Source organism: Meriones unguiculatus, chromosome 10 (genome assembly GCF_030254825.1).
Source record: "Meriones unguiculatus strain TT.TT164.6M chromosome 10, Bangor_MerUng_6.1, whole genome shotgun sequence".
Classification (NCBI taxonomy): Eukaryota; Metazoa; Chordata; class Mammalia; order Rodentia; family Muridae; genus Meriones; species Meriones unguiculatus.
Window position 1 is genome coordinate 87,361,882 of NC_083358.1, and position 22,296 is coordinate 87,384,177.

The following is a 22,296-nucleotide window of genomic DNA, read 5'->3' on the forward strand; positions in this document are numbered from 1 at the left end:
TAGAGACCTCTGAGTGGGATCACTGATCCAATCATCCACCTTCTTGGTTACACTATGATGTCATCACATTTGCCCTGTCTCTGATCCTAAATGACCTTCTGTGTCTGAGTTATTCTGGTTCCAGTTTCAGCTGAGGTGGTCCTGACCTCAGAGAGGTGTCAAGCACAGCTGAGTATTTGTCCTCAAAGCTGCTCTCTGTATACAATCCTTGGGACATTTTCTACTGTGCTTATTTCTAAGCCAGCCTTCATCCCTCTAATTTCTAGTTATGGAAAGTTCAGGGTATGTATTTTCTCACTTATGAGTAACCTCAATGAATATAAAAGTGCCTGGAAGAGTAAACATTCATTACATTTCTGATTACATTTTAGAGAAGGAAATGGAAGGTTATGTGTGTCTGGGTGGCAAGGGGTGCATTGTCTTAAGAGGAGGAAGGAGCAGAGCAGCAACAATCATCAGCATAGACAGAACATCAAATGCACAGTTAAGAGCTGGCATCATGCTGGCACAGGAAACAAGAACAATTACATTGAAGAATATACTTGCACAAAATCCAAAATCCACACAGGCAGTATGCTAGGAGACACAGTGATTGGGGTTGATTCTGTGCCTTTCAAGCACAGCTTTGACTCAGTTATCCAATGAGATGTGCTCTGTATCCAGAAGATATTTCTGTATTTGAAAACCATTAGATATTTTCCCAAGCCATGCCTAAATGACAATATTAAACCACATGTGTAATTTGTGTGTGTGTGCGTGTGTGTGTGTGTGTGTGTGCGTGCGTGTGTGTGTGTGTGTGTGTGTGTGTGTGTGTGTGTGTGTGTTTATGCAATCAAAAAAGAGGCTATGGGACCAAGAAGGTGAGTGCATTTAGTATGCTGGTGAAGATAGCTTATAAGTGAAAAGAATTGAAGAGGGAGGGACTAGAGAGAATACGGAGAGAGCAGACCCTAAGAATCAGCACTGAAAACAACTTGTCTTGTGAGTAACATTCTTAAGCCTGTCGGGTACACGTTTGTCACAGGATTTTCGAAGTTAGGATTTTCCCTGCTGGAATGTATGCTCCCCGGCACACCACATGTGCATTTTTCATTTCTGTCAGCTTTTTGATCAAATGTCATGTTGTATTTCTCTGCTGCCTTACGCAGTTTTATTCATCAGGGGAATTTATCATTATGTACTATTACTTATTAAAGTCCACAAAAAGGCCTGAGTGAAGTCTGGGCTCAAAGTTCCTATGATAGGCATCAAGAGAATAGTGCTGCAAGTGCTGATAGCTAGTAAACCCATCTGAGACGCACATTCACCTGTGTGACAACTTGAGAGCACGAATAACTCACATCAAGAAACCTGGCAATCAATCTTGAACTTGAGTAAGTAACCCCAAATCTTAATGCTTCACATTCTGGTCTCAGCACCGATCTAGAAGTCTCTTACCTTGAAAATAAATAAATAAACCAGCACTTTCTTGCCTTTTGGGGTACAGTATGAGATCTCAAATCAGGAAAGAGAGATAGGATGATTCTTAGAGGATTAAGCTTTCAAAGATAAACTGGACTACCCAGTGAGGAACTACCTCCATAAAAAAATAATTCTTAAAGCTGAAAATGGAGTTACAGCATCTAAATTAAAATCTTATTTATTTAAAGATGGTTCTACTGTAAACTTCTAGTAAAATAAATTTGTGGCCACCATCTTAGGTTTTTTGATTGTTTGTTTGTTTGCTTGTTTGTTTTTGTTTTGTTCTGGGTGCCTTATATCCCTAAAACTTTACATATTTCCATAACTTCTCAGTTCTGTAATATATGAGAATGAAAGTCTCACTGTAACAAGCCAACACGTTTCCCTTTTATATTCTCAATTCGCGTACATTTCCCCCCATGTAATGATACTGAATTATTTATTTTTATACATGTCCACAGGCTGGAGATTTGGTGAACTCAGGTTTAGGAAAATATTTGAGTTGTAGAAATAGGAAAGCGACCTGGGTGCTACAAAGAGGCTAGTGATTGTATACTCTGTTGAGCCTGCACAGGGGTGGATGGTGAATCAAAAAGTGAAGAAATGAAGGTGGAAAAGTGAGAACATTTCAGATCAGATAGAAGATCTAAAGTAATAAAAGAAGCTATTTTTTTAATGATTGTTTAGTCCTTCATTTTAGTTGAGAATGCCCATATGTATGTGTTTTGATATTTTGTCTATAAATACTGGTTTTCTAAGTTTGTTCTCAGATACTCTGTCAATAGTTGATGGAAAGGCAAGTGATTTTTGTATGTTGATTCTGTTTTCTGTAATTTTACTAAAGATATTATTTTTTTTGTTTAAACAGCATGTATGTGTGTTTGATTGTGTATGAGTGTATGTAGTCTTTAGAGAACAATAATCAGAATAAAAAGGCATAAAAAGTAAAAATACATATCTGATGGGGAACTAATTAAAATGATAGAAGACAGATAGGAGAGCTACCTCATATTTATAGAAAAATAATATCTAATAATCAAGTTTAAAATGGGTTATGGACATCACTAGATATTTTTGGACACATACATACAAATGTCAACAGAGATATGAAAAAATAGTAGTCAGTGCCATTAAACACTAGAGTAATGCTAATAAAGTGCAATATCACCTTCATCATTTTGTTGTTGTTGTTGTTTGCTTTTGTTTGTTTTGTTTTGTTTTTTGAGATAGGGTTTCTCTGGATAGCCTTGGCTATCCTGAACTAACTTTGTAGACCAGTTTGGCTTCAAACTCACAGAAATCCACTTGTCTCTGCCTCCCAGAGTGCTGGGATTATAGGTGTGCACCACAGTACCCAGTGGATAGTTTTTCTTAAAACAACCAAAACACTGGAAAGAATGTGCAGTAACTAGAACCTTTGCTCATTCTTGTTATAAGTGCAAAAATGTTGTAGCCACCTTGTGAAACAATATGGTGGACCCCCCACCCCCCAAAAAAAGAGCAGAGCTCTTTTTCATTCAGCCATCTCACTTCTAGATATTTATTGAACAGAGCTGAAATAGAAACCACGAAAAGATGTTGTAAAATTTCTGTATTTATTGCAGCATTGTTTATACTATGAAGATGTGGAAACAAGCCACATCTCCATCCATGGAGGAATGAATTAATATAATATAATTGTTCAATAGACTATCATTCAACCTGAAAAGAAAAACTCTAAAATAAATGGATTGCCCTAAGGACACTAAGAAAAATAAAAGAAGATTGTCATGTGTTAAGTTGTACATAATTTCATTTCTAGATAGCTGAGGGTGACCTTGAACTTTGATCATTCTTCCAGCCCTTCCCAAGTGCTAGGGTGACAGGTTTGAGCCACCTACCCAGTTTTATGGGGTACTGGGGAAAGAACTTAGTAATGCTTGTGTTTCTATGGAATGTCTATAGTAGTCAATCTCATAGACACAGAGAGATGTAGATTGGTAGCTACCAGTGGCTAGGGGACTGGAGAAATGAGGACTTGTTCTCTATATAGTAAGTCACAGTAACACAGTTCCATTTACCAGTGATGAATAGGTTCTAGATATCTGCTGAATGGCACAGTACTGTATTTGACATCTTATAAGGAAAATGTATCTCATGTTGAGTACTGGTAGTAAAATAAAAATTTTAAAAGAACACACACATGCATACACAACTATATACATTTTATCGTATTAAAAGCAAATAAATGTTTTCTTTTTGCTTTAAAAAAATAAGTAATTGGTCATTTAATAAATCACCTATATAGGATAAGGTTGAAAACATTTTTTAAATTGGAAATTTAAGATAGTTTTTGAATTTGAATTACTCTTGGCAAATATGTAATTATGGTTATTTGAGAAATCTTCTAAAATGTGAATATATATTCATATCTTTTCAAAGTATATTTACATAAAACTGGCAGATGTTAAACATGTGTGAATGTTCTTATGCTTTACAATTAGTATAAATAGCAAAAGCTTAGAATTTATAGACCACCTTACAGGCAAATCAAGAATCATAAAGTCATTTATTTGTTAATTATTGTAGAAAACAGGTGTATTGTTTATTGCACCAGTAGGTTAGAGATTTCGGGCATTTTGTTAAACACAGCACATGTAAGAACATTTTCTCCACGAATAAAAGAAAAGAGGAGAATAGGGAAAACATAAATGAACAGAGAGAGAGAGAGATGCACATCTATTATTTAATGTAATTTCATAATGATAAGAGATAAGTTGTGAGTCTCAGACAGCGAATAGGATATAATCATCTGCCCTGTCTTTGTTCATGAATGACAACTGTCAATGCAGGCATGATCAAAAAAGTGTAGAGACAGAGTGTATCAGGCTTCTAACAACATACAAATTACAATTTTAAAAAATTCTGAGTTCACAATGATTATGTTTCTCTTATGCTTGTTTGTTTCCTACCTGTCAAGATGAAAATGGAAAGAATAGTGTCTAAGTTACTGGGTGATTGTGAAAACAGAACAATCTATTTAAACTAAATTCTTCACTGAAATGTAGAGAATGCTCCACACACTGTCAGTGTTAAAAGTAACTCCATTAAATAGAATATTGGGTTAGAGTTAAGTTACCCAATAGATTTTAAGATTATGGGGTGTTACTAAATCTGTTAGAAGAAAAAGTGGGGAAGAACCTTGAATTCATTGGCACAGGAGACAACTTCCTGAACAAAACACCAACATCACAGGCTCTAAGATCGGCAATCAATAAATGGGATCCCATTAATCTGAAAAGCTTTTGTAAAGCAAATGACATTGTTATCAGAACAAAATGACAGCCTACACATTGGGAAAGGATCTTCACCAACCCTATATCTGACAGAGGGTTAATATCCAGAATATATAAAGAACTCAAGAAGTTTAACACCAACAAACCAAGTAATCCAGTTAAAAAATGGGGTACAGTGCTAAGTAGAGTATTCTCAATAGAGGAATATCAAAGACAGAGAAACACTTAAAGAAATGCTCAACATCCTTAGGCATCAGGGAGATGCAAATCAAAACAACCCTGAGATTTTACCTTACACCCATCAGAACAGCCAAGATCAAAACTCAAGTGATAAAAAAAAAAAAAAAAAAAAAAAAAAAAAAAACCTCAAGTGACAACACATGCTGGAAAGGATGTGGAGAAAGGGGAACCCTCCTCCATTGCTGGTGGGAATGTAAACTTGTACAACCACTTTGGAAATCAATCTGACGCTTTCTCAGACAATTAGGAATAGTGCTACATCAATATCCAGCTATATTACTTCTAGGCATATATCCAAAATATGCTCAAGTGTACAACAAGGACATTTGCTCAACCATGTTGTAGCAGCTTTATTCATAATACCCAGAATCTGTAAACAACCCAAATGCCCCTCAATTGAGGAATGGATACAGAAGTTGTGGTGCTTTAACACAATGGAACAGTATTCAACAATTAAAAAAAAAAAAAGGAAATCATGAAATTCATAGGCAAATGGTGAGAACTAGAAAAGATCATCCTGAGTGAGGTATCCCAGAAACAGAAAGACACAGATGGTATATACTCACTCATAAGTGGGTATTAGACATACAATATAGGATAAACATACTAAAATCTGTACACTTAAAGATACTAAACAAAAATGAGGACCTGGATAAGATGATCAATCCTCACTCAGAATGGTAAACAGGACAGACATCAGAAGAGGGAGAATGCATGGAACAGGACAGGAGCCTACCACAGAGGGCCTTTGAAAGTAGGGTATTAAAGCCAATGCTGAGACTCATAGCTAAACTTTGGACAGAGTTCAGGGAATCTTACAAAATAATCTTATGAAATCTTATGAAAGAAAGGGGAGATAGAAAAATCTGGAGGGAACAGGAGCTCCACAGGGAGAGCAACAGAACCAAAAAATCTGGGCACAGGGGTCTTTTCTGAGACTGATACTCCAACCAAGGATAATGCATGAAGATAACCTAGAACCCCTGCTCAGATGTAGCCCATGACAGTTTAGTCTCCAAGTGGGTTCCCTAGTAACGGGAACAGGGACTGTCTCTGTCATGAACTCAGAGACATGACTGGCTCTTTGAGCACCTCCCTCTGAGGAGGGAACAGACTTACTAGGCCACAGAGGAAGAAGACGAAGCCAGTCCCGATAAGACCTGAGAGACTAGGGTCAGAAGGAAGGGGAAGAGGACCTCCCTTATCAATGGACTTGGGGAAGGGCAAGGGAGGAAATGAGGGAGGAAGAGTGGGATTGGGAGGGGAAGAGGGAAGGGGCTACAGCTTGGATACAAAGTGAATAAACTGCAATTAATAAAAAAATAGGTAAATTTAAAAAAAGATTGTGGAGTGTTGCTTTTGAAAAGCAGCGACAGGAAAACATATTTCTGCAATCTTTCTTTCCTGTAAACTTACACATGCAACTTCAATTGTTAGCACAGCATTAGCGTCCCCATGCCTCTATCATGCTATCTCTGAAAAATCGCCTCCCAACACCTACTATCTGCCTCCTGTAGTGTGTATTCTACAGCAGTGTAGATGAGATAAAGGCAGAGGTGTGTGCTAAAATATTCTGTAGCAGTCAGCATGAATGTAAAGCATTTCATCGCTTCAATTATCACTGTAGTTATCTACTTGTATCATTTAGAGCAAGTGAACCAAACAACTTCATAACAAAACATATTGGAGAAAACATAACTAATACAGATAAGGAAAGATCAAGATATCATCTATCTTTTTTTTTTATTTGTACATTTTTCCCCACGCTGGTGCTTTAGAATTGTGCTGTTTGATTAAGCTTTCCAATATCTGCGTGACCCGCACAAGTAAAGATACTGCTGGTGGTATTTCAGAGATCAAAACCATGAATGAAAACATCTTTACAGAGTTCCTTGTTTTGAGGCTGGTCAAGATTTCTAGCTATTAGTAGCAAATAAGTAGTTATATTTTACAGAGAAACACACACATACCTCCCCCATAGGCCTCTAACAAATTATTATTTTCTTATGTAACAAGAATTGTGTGTGGTAACTTAATATTATAACCCAAATAACTCAAAATATGAAGCCTTTTAATATTTTTGTACTAAGCTGCTTCGTGTGGATAATATTAACAAGCAAACATAATCTCAAATAATAAGGTTGTTGGATTTATAGCCAAAATAAAAATAGTAGGTAACACCTCAAATTTAGATGACTCATGCTTCTATTTCCTTTTACTAAAAAAGTGTTGAAATTAGGAGATGAGGGAGGATGGGATTGGGAGGAAATGAAGGAGGGTGTTAGAGCTGGCATACAAAGTAAATAAAATGCAAATAATATAAAAAATAAAAATTTTAAAAAGTGTTGAAATTAACTCACTATGCTTCAACATATTCCATGGACTTTTAAACTCTAACATTTTTAGGGGATACTTTTGAAGATCCCGAAGTAAATTGTTATTATTTCCATGTAAGTGCTTTAACATTAGAGTGAATTTAGCCAAAGTGGTCTGTGATGTCCTGTGACTTAATAGCACAGCTGAAAATCCTCACTCAGCCCCTCTTCCTGGTTGTCTCCTATGAGAGAGGGGTCCCTCAAATGTCTACATGTCTCTGTGTACACACGGTTTGAAACAAGTGCCGAAAGTAGCCAGTCTCTGCTGTGTACCCACACTTGTCTGGTTCAGCTGGACTGCCATCTGCTGTGGGCCTCTTCCCGTTCTCTTTTGGATTGCTTTCTCAATCTGGAAAATGGTAGCCTGATTGCCCAACACTTCTCCAGATGGCTGCTGGAGCCTTTCATGTGGCATCCATCAACAACATTTGATAGCTTATTGAAAGTTCATTTAAGGTGTTTGCAAGTCAATCACTTGGTCATAGATTATATCATATTAGAAATTGTATTGGGGGATATCATAATCCCAGATTTTAGGAATGGAATCATTTCGTTTAGTTTGAGGAAATAAATAAAACACGTTTATATCTTTCCAAGAAGCAGATGGCCACTCCTAAAGTGTTAGCTATTCAAAATTGTTTCTATTTTTATTCCTCTATATTGACTAAGATGACATTTTAGTGGAAATAAAATCCTTACATGAAAACTTATCTTTGTTTCTTGAAAGACAACTGTTTGAATCATATATGTGTGTGTGTGATTAAATTTCTCTGAATAATGAGGCAGCATAAGACAGCTGTAACTATCAATTCATAAAATAATTTGAATCAGTAAAGGCAAAGACTATAGATCTTTTCTTTACTATCCAGATTATATGTCAATATGTGATTAAAAATACATAAGGAAATATGTTCTATTAGCATTTTTGCTTCTCTAACAAAGGATGCCAATAATTTGATACATTGGATAGCACAAAATATAGCTACTTAATTTATTGATCAGTAGGAGAAGCCTGTTTTTTTCCCTCTCTCCACCCAACTCCTAGCTTATCTGCTATCACTTTAAGTTCATCTTCATTACATTCCCTCTTCTCATTTATCATTGATTGTTTCCCTTCACATTTACTGAGTGCACACCAGCCGTTTGAAAGGGTTGATAGGTAATTAGAGACCACAGGTACTCGTGGAGCTTTTAGTAAGAAAAGAACCTTATGAATCAATAATTACAATCTAATGTGGTGGATGCTATAACAGAGTCACCATAAGGAAGTACAATACCACAGAGAGAGCACTCATCAGTCATGTGAGATCAAATGTTAACGACATCTTCTTATTATTTGCTGAATCACTATTTTCACAGAAAGATCGACTTCATCTTTTAATAAAGCTTCACGACACCTGTTCCATAATTTGTCTTATGAAAGTACGTCAAACTTGGCCAAAACATTAAGAACCAAGTCCTAACTGAAACAGGAAAATAATTTTCATTTATTAAAATTAGTGCAATACTAAGATGTTTGTGAAATTTTTCCTCTTTCTTTCTGATGTGAAAACTGGAAAATTGGTTCATAATTTCTTTATGTTTTCTATTTACTATTGAGGTAAAGCTTTATCTTCCATAACTTACATAATGTGGCCAGAATTTAACCTCCACACTATATCATTATCTCTTGTCAACTTATTTGTGTGCATGTGTTCTTTGCATGACCACAAGAATACATATGTGTATGTGGTGGCCAGAATATGGGATTGATGAGCTTGGATACCCTTCCTTCTTAGATGTTACCTACATTCTTGGTTTTTGTTTTTGTTGTTTGTTTTGTTTATTAAGATAGGGTCTCTTAGTGGACTGGGAATCTCTGATTACAGTTGGACTAACTGGCCATGAAGCTCTCGGAACCTGCGTATCTCCTGTCCTGAGTACTGGGATTACAAGAGCCACCACACTCAACTTTTTACATGGGGTTGGGACCTCAAACTCAGGTCCTACTTATTAGTTTGCTAAGCAACTCTTTATCTCTATCTTTTGTAAAAATGTTTGTTCTAGAACTTTACTGTCTTGAAAATATTCGTGGATTCTGTTACAGTTGTCACAGAAGCCATACGTTCATTCCCAATCAAATTGTGTATATTTCAGTTTAGATTGAAATGATATTTAGTTGCTATCTGTATAGACCAAGTAAAGTCTATGTGATGATTTGAATTCTTTTAATGAATCTGAGGACCAAATGTGACTGGTTTTACTCACTGAACAGCAATTTCATAGCCTAATATTTAAGTTTAAAGCAAGCTGTGTTACCATTTGGTAGAAAAATGGAATTCCTAGATTGGTAATTAGTGAACAGATAAGTTAATTTTGAATGGAATTCATGTTTTAATCCATTAAGAACATTTGGATCTGGGGTTGGGGATTTAGCTCAGTGGTAGAGCATTTGCCCAGCAGGCGTAAGACACTGGGTTCAGTCCTTGGCTCTGAAAAAAAAAAAAAAAAAAAAAAGGAAAAAGAAAGAAAGAAAGAAAAAATATTTGGATCAAGTAAAACTTAGTCATTTAAAAAGGACAAAACCTGTATCAGCTATGCAAAACCAATCTTAATTTATTTTTTCCTTTTATTTTTTATTACTGCCAGGGAACTGTAGACACCTGTGTAATTGTTACCATGAAAATTTATGTCAGCTTCACATTCTTAAACAGCAAAAACACTATGCAAAATTTTGGAAATATGATTTCTTTGGGGCATGAAACATTTCAAAACAAAATAAAGGCCCTTCTAGCACGCATGTGTACTAAGCCAAAACTGGTAGGTGACTGTGGCACACGGATCTTCCTGCTCAGGCATGTGATCCTCTAACAAGGTGACATCATGTGAAAATACATTTAGATGTTTTTGGAGAGCAATCACTAATATTTTCTGCCTTTTCCAAAGAGTGTATATTTGAGGAATTTAATGCACTCATTGTGATAAGGAGACATCAGAAACAGTGTTTTGATAACAGAACATCATAAGCATACATTTGATGTTCTGAAAAACACCTGATCTTCTTCACAGAGTATGACACACACAGGGAGTCTACTGAGGGATCATAGCTATCTAAGAGATGGCAGTTTCTTAACAACATAACTTCTGAAAAACATTCTAATATTAAAAACTTTATCTATCTTCACTTTATAAAGCTGTTGCTTGGACATAACTTCTTTACTTTTGCAATTTACAAAATCTTGTATCTTTTCAACAAATTTTTAGGCAAAGTAGAACAACTTCTTTGAAGATAAGGCTAACTACCAAATATCCATTATTTAGCTCTTTAAAGAAAAGAAACCAAAGGAGAAAGCAATGAATGTAGCTTGAAATATTTTAATACCTACCAATTTCTCTTCATCTGTTTGCCATTTAAGCATCAGTTTTATTCTTATCTTTGAGAGTGTCTGACAGACACCTCCATTTCACCATTGCCACACTGCCCTTAGCAATTTCTGCCTGCCTCTCCGAGGTACTAATTTACTTTATGAAAGCTTTCACAATTTGCAATTATGTTTTGCCTTTATTAGTTTTTTTTAATCTGTTTCAACAAACCAGAAACTTAAACTAAGTATAACTTTTTATATTTTTGTCTCTGTTGAAATAGAGACCTCTATGCCTTATATAGTGTTTGCAATGTTGAGGAGTAAATTAATGTATGAAATCAAAGCTAATGACCCCTTTCTTTGTGCCTGTTACAATTCTTACTAGCTCACAACAGGTTTACTTCACACATTTTCATGGCTGTGAAAAATTATATTTTAAGAATGTTTTCCAGACTTTTAAAATTTAGATGAAAATGATTATTCATTATTACTTCTGATGGAAACATTTGGAACTATGTCACAACTTCTTCAGCATAAAAGCACAAGGTTATAACTGTACTTTACTTTCTACTTTACCATCTACTTTACATTTTTATCAACTTTAGGAATGGAGCCATTGGTGAGAAAATCTTCCAAGAGTTGACACACTAAGGGATATTTCAATAATGGGAAAATATGTTAGTCTACTATTCCATACATAGATTATTCTTTCAAAGATCATGAAAATGACATGTGGCAGAATAGTGTTTAAAGTTCTAAAAAAAAAAGTACATTATGTGTAAGGGATTATATATTGAAATGGGTTTATCTCCATGTGAGCCACAAAATGAAATGTTGATACTGTCGAAGTACCTTTCAAATATATACATATCTGAAATGGCTGTGATATAATTAATTTTTATTCTATATAGAGGGCTACATGCTTATCTTTGTAAGGCCAGTTTTAAAGTATATCATGCATTCCCAGAACTGCTCTGATCAAGTCAATACATTTACATGAATAATGGGGAAATGCTAACATATTTAAGTCTAGTTTTCTTCTTATAGTCTGAGGTGTTTTACAATACTGAATCCAATATTTTGCTTTTTGAGAGCAGGCTGCATTTTATGCTCCATCACACGTTTTGTAACGTTCTTTCTGCACTGCCCACCCCGCCTCACGTCACCCATATATTCATCTGTACAGCACAATGAACGCGCGCTGCTAAATGTAGTAAGACTCCGAACCATAAGTGAGTTTCATCTCTTCCTCTGCACTCCACTGCTTTGGTACGTGTAGACCTTCCTTTTTTATCAACAGGAATTGTGTTCTGTGGCTGAAGGGATGAGAGGAGGCCATGCAAACAGTACAGAAACTCATCAATGGTAGTAATGACTTTTCACCTGTGGCAGAGGTTTTTCAATATTTTTTTCTGCAAAAAAATATGACTCTGAGATTATTTATAATTGTGGAAAGTTAAAGTAAGATTCTCCACTTGGTTCTGTAGCTACTGATAGAAACAAGAATAGAACTTCTTTTGGCTAATTCCCAAACAGATATTTGCAGGCTTCACGCATCTTTGCTGGTTGCTTTAAGGATTGCCTGGCACAGAACTGGCTAGGTAAAGAGAAACAGTAAACAGAGGCTTTCATAAAGAACAAACTTATGTTCTTCCCCTCATGCGCCATGTGAATTTGATCAGGTAACAGTATCCGTAAACAAAGGATATGTTTTTTTTAAAGATGGGATGAAGACTAAATAGTAGGCAGAGAATCCTTCTAAGAAAGAGGGAATGATGGCAAATGAACTATCATGCACAGCGCATGCAACATGGTCGGCACTCGGTGAATGATAGCTACCAACATAATGATTATTTGCAAAAAAACATTATTTTACAGTTAATCATTCCCAGAGCATGAATGATCTTGCAGTGCTCCAGTATGAGACAATCACAGAGAGGACAGAGTTCATCTGACACTGGCAGGATGCCACATTGTATGGGCAGGCCCTGGCTCCTGAGCATCCACCTTAGATGTAGTTAGTCCTAATCAAGAGATCTTGAGATGGGCAATTGGGCCATATTTTTAAGTCTACGTGGAAAGACACTTTCAGTCACGATTAGGTATGTTCAGTGTTCAACTGATGTTCTTGTGAAGATGTGATTGTTGTTGAGACAGGATGGAGGTTTTCCTGCAGGGATGGCAGAGGAAAAACCTTGTAATAAAATTTATACAGAAAAGGAGAGGACCTTTTGCCCTTGTGCAAATGAGAAGACACACCGAATGAGAAAATCACTTCTATTAATGTCATGTAAATATTGATAACTGGACATAAAGTTATGTTTTGAGCTTCTACTTCAAAAGAGAGAAAAAAAAACAATTGTATGTGTGCTTGATGTGTTATGTTTAAACAGTGATTTTATGTCAGGTAAAGCCCTAATGTAGCTTACAAAGTAAGTAGTTCTTATAAGATTAGCCAGCAATTGCTTGAAGAATGGTAACATCATGAGTAAACTTTATGTAAACAAGAAGTAATTTCCTAGTGATCACTTTTGTCACTACAATTATGCTCATAATGGCAAGTTTTTGAGGTCAGACCGCACACGTGGTTCTGCTCCCTTGTTTCAGAGAGGTGGTGCCAGCAGATCTTCTGAGGGAGAAAACACTTATTCATGGGCTCAGAATCCATCAGGACTGAGGACTTGAGGGAAGAGGGGGTGGTAGGAAGCAGTAAGATTTTGGAGTGAGCTCAGGATTCTGTTCCACAATGGTAGACTGTGTTCTTCCTAAACTTTCAGAAGAGCATAAACATGGTTTTGATTTCAACAAGACATCCAAATTAATTGTCTTTTTTTTTTAAGTTTAGGAACTTTTTGGTACCTAACGCTTATCATCCTAAACATACTTCTCCATCCATGTGTTATTTTAAGATGGGACAAGTACATTTAGTAGGCTTCAGTCTCCATCATCTCAGTTTTGCAAACATTTAGGGGACATGAGTTCCAAATTTCCTTTGTTTAATCTGTTTTCAGAAGCTGAAATGCCTGGACAAGACAGGATAAGGGACTCCCAGTCTTCTCGCAAGGAGCATCACACATAGATTTTGCACAAAGGAGCTCAGAATGTCTCGCTTTACACTGATAGTGGGCACTGTTTACAGCTTTCAGCCTTCCACAGTTAGAGCATGACAAAGTGGCCACTTGCAGGAAGAAATGACAGAGTAACTGAACAAGAATTCACCAAAATTGAGACCATATTGAGCACCAAGTGTACTTGCATCTACATGTGTCTGTAGCAGAAATTTTAAATTTGCTCTACTGAGGAACTCACATAGATGCTTCCTTGGTTGAAATTAGATGCCTTGGGGAAAATTTAGTAACCTTAGCAGAAAAACTGATTAATAATGTAAGAATTATCATCACCATAAATCACCCATGCAGATAAAGACGGGTTCAAAACATACATTTACTAATATATAAATAATTCTGTCAAACCTATTATGAAAGGAACTTAAGACTTAATGCATTTTTTTTAAAGTAGCCATGTGGGTCTGCTGCCCAAAGTGATTTATTATGTCTACAGTAAAAGAAAAGAAAATGCCTTTTCTAAGCATGAATTTTGCTACTTAAATTTAGTATAGTTTTGTATTATGATAAGCTTTGAAGAAAATTTACTATGAAAGACCCTCCTTTCAGAAAAAAATGGGAGGAACAAATAAAAGAAAGGCGGAAGTTAATTCTTTAAAACAAACTCTGTATAGAAAATTTCGGGGTTTTAGGTTGCTTTTTGTTTGTTTTGTACAAAAAGAAATCATAATTTTTCTACTGATAGAAAAGTTAAATCAAAGAGACAAAACCAACCAAACAAACAGACAAACAATCCCCCAGTCATCTCCAGATTCTGAATATAATTTTGGCAAATGGTTTCTAAATCACGCAAAAAAAAAAAAAAAGAAAAATTGGATTGACAGTAAATAAAACTGTGCTTCACGCAGTAGACTCTGCTTTTCCAAAGAAAGAACTACAATTCCCAATTAAGAATTATCAAAAACATTATTTTACATTTTTTCTTTATTAACTTATCAAAATTTATTGCGAGTTGTCACTATTTGCCAAAGCAAAAGATACATGAACTTTAACAAAAAGTCTTAAGAACTTTATTAAAAATCAGTAATACAGGGACACTGGTGATGTCAAGTCCCACAGTCAGGACACATCAGTGACACAGTGTGAAGGCTGAACTGCATTGACCCAGGGAACAAATTCTAGGGTTCTAAGGTTTCCATCTTTAAATAAAAGAAATAAATCTTCTCTCTATTAACCTGTAAAGCCACTTCTCTCATAAATCAAGTTTTACTTTGGTTATTTTAGACTCTATCTTTAGTGTAGCTTTATGTTCAAGCAAAATGACCCAGAATACAGAGGTTCAATTTTCTCCTTCCTCCCATTCATATGGTCTCCTCCTCCGTCACCAACATGCATCAAGTTTTTATATTCACCAAATCTCATTATTTTACAATTTTAAATGCATTTAAATAAATTTAGCTGAGGTGCACAGCATCCTTGAGAGATGCCTGAGAATCCAGGTTAAAGATTAAGAGTCCCGGAGAAACGATACAATTAAAGCTATAAATCAGAACGAAAGTACAAATTTAAAGTTTCTCTTAAGAGAAGCAGAGCATAACCCATAAAAAGTTATAGACGATAGCTCTGTGTTCTAATACTATTTCTACACCAAAGTAAGATAGTGAGTCACAGTAAAGATCAGATGTATTGTAGTGATTGTTTCTATGAGATAGAAAAGATTACCACATGGCGGTGGTTTGACATAGTCCAGTCTTGATTTGTGGCTTTAATTCTCATTCGTCTATGGAGATAACTGGGAGGAGTGGTGATGGCGCTCAGTTATTTCAGTCCATAGGGTGCTTGCCTAGCATGCATGCAGCCCTGGGTTCCATGTCCAGCACTCTACACTCCTGGCATGGTGATGCACACTTTTAATCCTAGCACTCAAGAGGTGGAAATGAAAGGATCAGAAATGCAAGGCCATTCTTGGCTGGGCTACATAACGAGTTCCCAAGGCCAGGGTGGAATATATAAGACACTATCTCAAAATAAAAAAAATAAAAGGAATTTTATTGATTTTTAAATTTTATAAATAACATGAATAATAGAAGAGGGTTAGAATTATTGAAATATTGTTGTAATTAACAACTAAAATGTTATTTGATTACTTTTCTTGTTTTATTAGTTTTTTTATAGAATTATTTACACCAAAATATTAACCTTACAGTTTTATGAATAACCAAGCTAGCATCAGAGAATGTACACAATTCATTTGGATCCAGAAAAAAAAAGTCTTGTAATAGTGTGCTGTTTTGTGATTTTTACCTCCATGTAATTTGAGTAAATCACTGCTAAAATTATGACTTTGTCTTAAATTCAGTAGTGACCAAGTTGTGCCTTTAAAATTAAGATGTATCAAAGAGAAAGAACTGAAGTAATGAAAAAAAAAAAGAAGGGGGGACTTTGAGTCAATAAAAGGGCTATAATAAAACCATTCTGATGTGATATGCTAATCTTAAAATGCATGCGTAAGGAGTGACCACAATGTGCCTTCAGTTTTCCTTCCTTAGACTCTCCTCCGTTATCTTCACTAGGCAGCCAAACATTTCGAGTTTGCTCCTTTTTCTTTTGAAAATGCAACAGAGGCCTACTGTGGTTCAGTGGTTCAGAGCACTTGTTGCTCTACCTGAGGACTGGGATTAGGTTCTCAGCACCCACACAGCAGCTCACAACCTTCAATGACTACAGTCCCAGGGGACCCAAAGCCTTCTCTGACCTTCGCATGCACATGGTGCACATTTAACCATGCAAACACAACACTGACTTACAGACAATAATAAAGTAAATACCTCTTTTTAAAAATGTGATTTAAATGTTATTTATGAATTTAGGAGGAATAAAACAATTCAGGAAGATTGTGAACTACTATGCTTGAATCATTATCTCAAAGTTAAAATTATTTTAAGGTTTATTCTTATATTAATGTATCTATTTACCATGTACTATATATCTGTTTATAGGGTTAATATTTAATATATATACATATATTTACAACATTTTCCCCATAGTAGTGAAAATCATAGCAAGGATTTCTCGTATAATCTACTCTATATGTTTAAATGGTAATTTTTGAAACAAGGATTATACTTAACTTCCTTATTATATAAAAATCACAAAATTAAAAACATAAACTATTGAAAACTCAGTCTTTTAACTAGCATAAAGTAAAATATTTAGTGGTTTCATTGGTCATTCATCTATGTTTGCAAGTTTATTAAAAGAGTTTCAAAATAACCTAAGCCAAGACTACCTAATGAAATGTTTGATCAAATGTGCACAACACTGTGAGAAAGCAGAAAAAGAAGTCAGGCTATTGCTTTATTGTTGATAAGAACCACACAATAAATTCATTAAATTCAAACCCATGTTTCTACTGTATTGGCAGCACAGGCCTAGGATGTGCTAAAAGATGTAGGTAAAAACAAAAAAACAAAACCAAGTAAACAAACAAACAAACAAAAACCTATTAATTTCTTGAGAGGATCACAATGTACTTTGTGATATTTATGAAGTTTACAATCTAATTTTTTCTTCATTTGAATTTTTGAAATAACATTCCTCACATAAAAATATATGAAAAAATCAATAACAGAATTGTAAGCAAACACTTAGGAATCCACCATCCAACTTAAGATAAACTAAAATAGTCATTAAAACTGCAAAACAAGAACAGGGTGATTTTGACATTTCTGCATCTTAAGTATCTTCTCTGCCTAAATAGAAGCTGCTTGCTGCTTCAATTGAATCATTCTTATAGTTAATATTCCCTTTGTTTAAGGACTAACACAGTAACATTTGAGTTAGTGTCTATTTAATTTAAAAACGGAATTCATCAAGTGATGGGCCTTCTGAAACGAGTTCATTTTCATTTCTGATTTATCTAAAGTGCTTAATCTTCAAATGTTAACTGTCAAAATAGTGGACTTTTTTTTGTCTCTAAGAATACCTTGCATTTCTTACATGGCTCTTGTCAATCACATTATCAAAATCGGGGGGAACAATATATTGTTCCAGGACTGTGGCTCTTAACTCAGTGCTCAAGTTTGGCCAATGCTGCTCCCCTTTCCTGTGAAAAAGGGCAGGAGCCCATTTTAAAGTAGATTCTTGCTCCGATATTTAAGTTGGGAATACATTTAAGAGGGAAGATCAGTTATATTTTAGTACCACAACTGGCTCACAGGTTGTGAACGTGTAAAAACATAACGTTTGAGAGAATGCGTTTTCAGAGACCATGTCAACACATTGAAGCTGAACACTGACGAGGTATGTAAGTTAGTATTTAGTATTTTGTATAATTCTTTGAGCAACCCTTTTCTGTTCAGAACATTAACTTTACATTCTTGCATACCAGTAAAGATTGGATTAAAAAAAAAAAAAAAGACGATCTAAGAACTGCAGTCATCAACTCTCTATTATAAATTCTACATTAGGGGCTGGAGAGATGACTCAAAAATTGAGAGCACTGGCTGGCTGCTCTTCCCAAGGACCCAGTTTCAGTTACCAGCACCCACATGGCAGCCTACCCCTATCCACAACTCCTGTTCTAGGGGAGCTGACACTCTCTCACATACATGCAAGCAGGCAGAACGCCAGTTTACATTAAAATAAATACAAATAAATCATTAAAAGTTAAACACAAATAGTTTGGCTTTAAAAAAGGATTCTGGCATTTTTGTCACACGTGTGACTCTGTTGATTCTCTGACATATGAAAGAAGACTGGTTCAGGAAAATAAAATAAGGGTTAGATAGAAAAAAAAATCCAGCAGCATTTGTCAGTCTGTCCCCTTCACATTACTTCCAAGGAAGCTTAAATTCCTTATTCCAGTTAACGCAAAAGCCAACACTTAAGAAGGGCAAGGCTTACTTATAATCTCACAATAGAGAGTGATGTACTGATGATTCTGTCATTCTTTTCAATTTTAAGTTAAATCTATAAGCAAGAGACAAGCCGCTACAACATTATTTCCTTTGTTTGTTTGGTTGTGGTACCGGGATTGAACCCAGGACTTCATCCATGCAAAGCAGGCATGCTACCAACTGACCCTTATCCTCACCCCTCTTTTCTGCATCATAAGATCTGCATTTTAAATAGCCTAGGCTTTGCATTTCTAGTATTTACCTGAAAGTTTAAATAACATGGTCTTGTTCTGAAAAACACATTGTAGGACTTGAGCTTCGTAGGCTCCATTAACAAGGACCTGGTACAATTGCTTAGCCAATAACATCCCCTTTCATCACGGTAAGTATATTTTTTGTACATTGTTATTAAATAGACTTCTAATACACATGTTAGGAAAGTGTACTTTATACTACTATTTTAAGTGAGCATTTTGTAAACAGTCAAAGAATTCTTTCTCAGCTATTCTCTTATAGTGAGATTTTAGAATTGTTACTTAAATGAGGGAGCATCACAGCACAATCTTTCTTGTCCTCTCTCTCTCCCTCTCTCTCTTACTCAATATTACACACCTTTCAAGAAGACAAGCTGGTAATCCCAGCCTTTAACTGGGATGTTGTGAAACACCAGAGTAAAATGTGGATAACTATTGCTATTGCCGAAATAATTATAAATTAAATCAGAAGATAAGTTTGCATCTTGGAACAATCATTTTATTGTACATTTTATCATAACTCCAAAGAGATCATCACTGAAAGCATTCTGTAGGTACTAATGAGCGTTATGTAAGTTCAGTGTGAATAAACTCAAGAATAAAGTGAAATGTATGGTGATTTACTTCCCATATAGAGTTTTCTTCTGAGTCAGGCAAGTCATGATTTTTTTATTATTATTATTTAAGTATCTATTATTATAGCTAATAGCAAGTTCTGGTTGTTCTGATTGTGAAATCTACACAGAGAATAAAATATTTGGGTCAGTGTTTCATAGAGTTGACTGTAATTATGATTTAAAAATAAAGTCAATGAAAGTGGTGATTCTATAATTAATCAGGTTATTATAACAAAATTGCTAATAGAATAATAGGGCTTTTATGTGAGGAAAAAAAATGCTGTACTTTATCTTTGTCCTCTTTGGTGTTGTCTTGGTTTTGGCTCTGAAAGACTGTATGCATGCTAACGGAGAGAAAGAAAAGGTAAATCTGTTTCTAGACAAGACTTTTTGTTTTCATTGTATTTATGACGAGTCAGTGTCTGTTGCTGAATAGCGACTCCATCAATGGATTCCAGCAACAATCACCCTATACAATTTAATATTTGCTATTAGCTGCCCATAGTAAGTTCCTTGAAAGGCAGCTATGGCTTTGCAGTCTTTTGAATCCCCCACAGAGTTTGTAACAGCTTGGTTCTGAGGAGTCTTAGAGGCCATGAATGCTTTAGGTGCAAAGTCTGCTCATTATTCCACGGTAACCCTGGAAGTTAAAAGAATGCCAGGTATATATTAGGCACTTAATAAATGTTGATAGCTCTGAATGCATGCCTCCCGAATAGAGCGCACAGGACAGACACGTACTGATGTATTCTCAACGACACCCTAACTCTTGAATACACACGGTGCTTTATCTAGCACGGTAGTGGGTTGCTGAAAACCGTAAAGGCTGGAGAGGCCAAGTGTGGTCGATTTAAGGCAGATAAACTTGATTAGCATCATGTTGGCTGCAGACTGATTATTTTGTCCATGCCTCCACTATTGTAGTAAATACATGTTTCTGCATGGGAAAAAAAAATGTTTTCTTGAGTAGTCTTAAATGATGTAGACAACTTTGCGTGCATTATTTTTCTTAGAAACAGGGGCTCACGGTGTAGCCCTGGCCAGCCTGACAGTCCATAAATAAAGACCAGGCTGGGCCGGAATGCACAGAGATCTGCCTGTCTCTACTCTCCTTCTCCTGGGATTAAAGGTGGGCAGCACTCTGCTCTACACACTGGTATTCTTTCAAATAGGTACAGCCTGTTACCGTAATATATTTACTATATTTAATGAGGCCAGAAATGGTAGAAGATGTATTTTTTTCTGTTTAGAACTATATGGAGGAGCTTTACAGCCCAGGACAAAAACTTTGATGGTGTAATCAGGGCCTTTGCACTGCCCTAAATATATTGCTCAAAATTGTTCTAGCAGGTCTACGTTGACACTTTTCTTAGTCTACTTTGACACTTAATTTTTAATTTTACTTTTTTTTATTCTCTTAAGATTTTTCACCTTAAAACACACAGGGTTAATAACTATATTCATTCAGTGACAGGCACTCTATTAAAAATTCAGAAGGACAAGTTTGGAATGCAGTGACAAAGTTGTTCTGGAGTACTTTCACTTCTCAGTGACTGGTTAGCTGAATGTCCAGGACAGACAACCCAATGTGTATAATGTTGGGGAAGGGCAGGGTTCACAACAGCTAGGGCTGCTCAGATGTCGAAAGCCCAAGTGTTTTTCCTGGTACATCATGGAGAAATCCCTACTGACAATTCACTTTATTAACAGAAGTCATTTAGAGCTTCTCGATTTCAGAAGCAAAAGGTAAGAAACCCACAGAAAAGGGGTAGTTGGCTATTTCTATTTTAAAAACATTGACACAGTAAACCATCACAGCACCTGAAAGACACAAATGAGATTCTCATGATGGCAACCACCTCCCTGATTATCTAGGCAGACTGCACACGGAGGCATCCTAGTGGTCCTGCTTCAAAGTCCTTATCTGCCAAGACAGAGGAAAACTGGAAGCAGAAGAGGCTTGGTTTCTGCTCTCTTCTCGCTTTCCTCCTACACAGACTGAACTGCTGTTAGGAGACAACATACTGCTGAGTTAATGCAACTTAAAAATTTACAGCAGGTTGTATGCCTGGAGGCATATTACGGGACCACCTGTAGGCATCTAATTCCGCTGGAAATAATAAATAATTGTGAAGCATTTCCTCAGAGTGGATACGAATCGTGTTGCTCATTCCCTCCGATGTGAATTCTACTGGGGAGAAGGATTAGGGAGCTGTGCTCTTTCCAACAAATATGAGTAATCCTGCTGCCCTCAAAGGACTGCTAAATTCTGTGTCAGGTACCTGGGTGCCAGATCTACCCAGTAGTGTGTGTGTGCCAGCGTGTGTGTGTGTGTACATGTTTAATGCATGTGTTTGTGCATGTGTGTGCTTGTGTATGTATGTAAACATTTCAAAACTCACCTGGAGAAATCACCAATATCAATTGCTTAATATAGTACAATGATCCATTTATTATTATTTTACAGTAAAGAGTGACATTTTGCTTGTCTCTCCATCTTGTTTTCTCTATAAAGATTCACATATTTTAATGAAGTCAGAGTGACAGTGAGAATTTCCCAAATAAGACTCTAAGAATTTGGTGTGTGTGTATGTGTGTGTGTATGCCTGTGCCTGTGTGTGTGTGTGTGTGTGTGCATGCTTGTTTGTGTGCATGTACTTATGCATGTTGAAACCAGATATTAACTTTGGGTGTCATTCCTCAGGTGCCATTCACCTTGTTTTGTAAGACAGTGTCTCTTGTTGGCCTGGAACTGATCAACTAGACT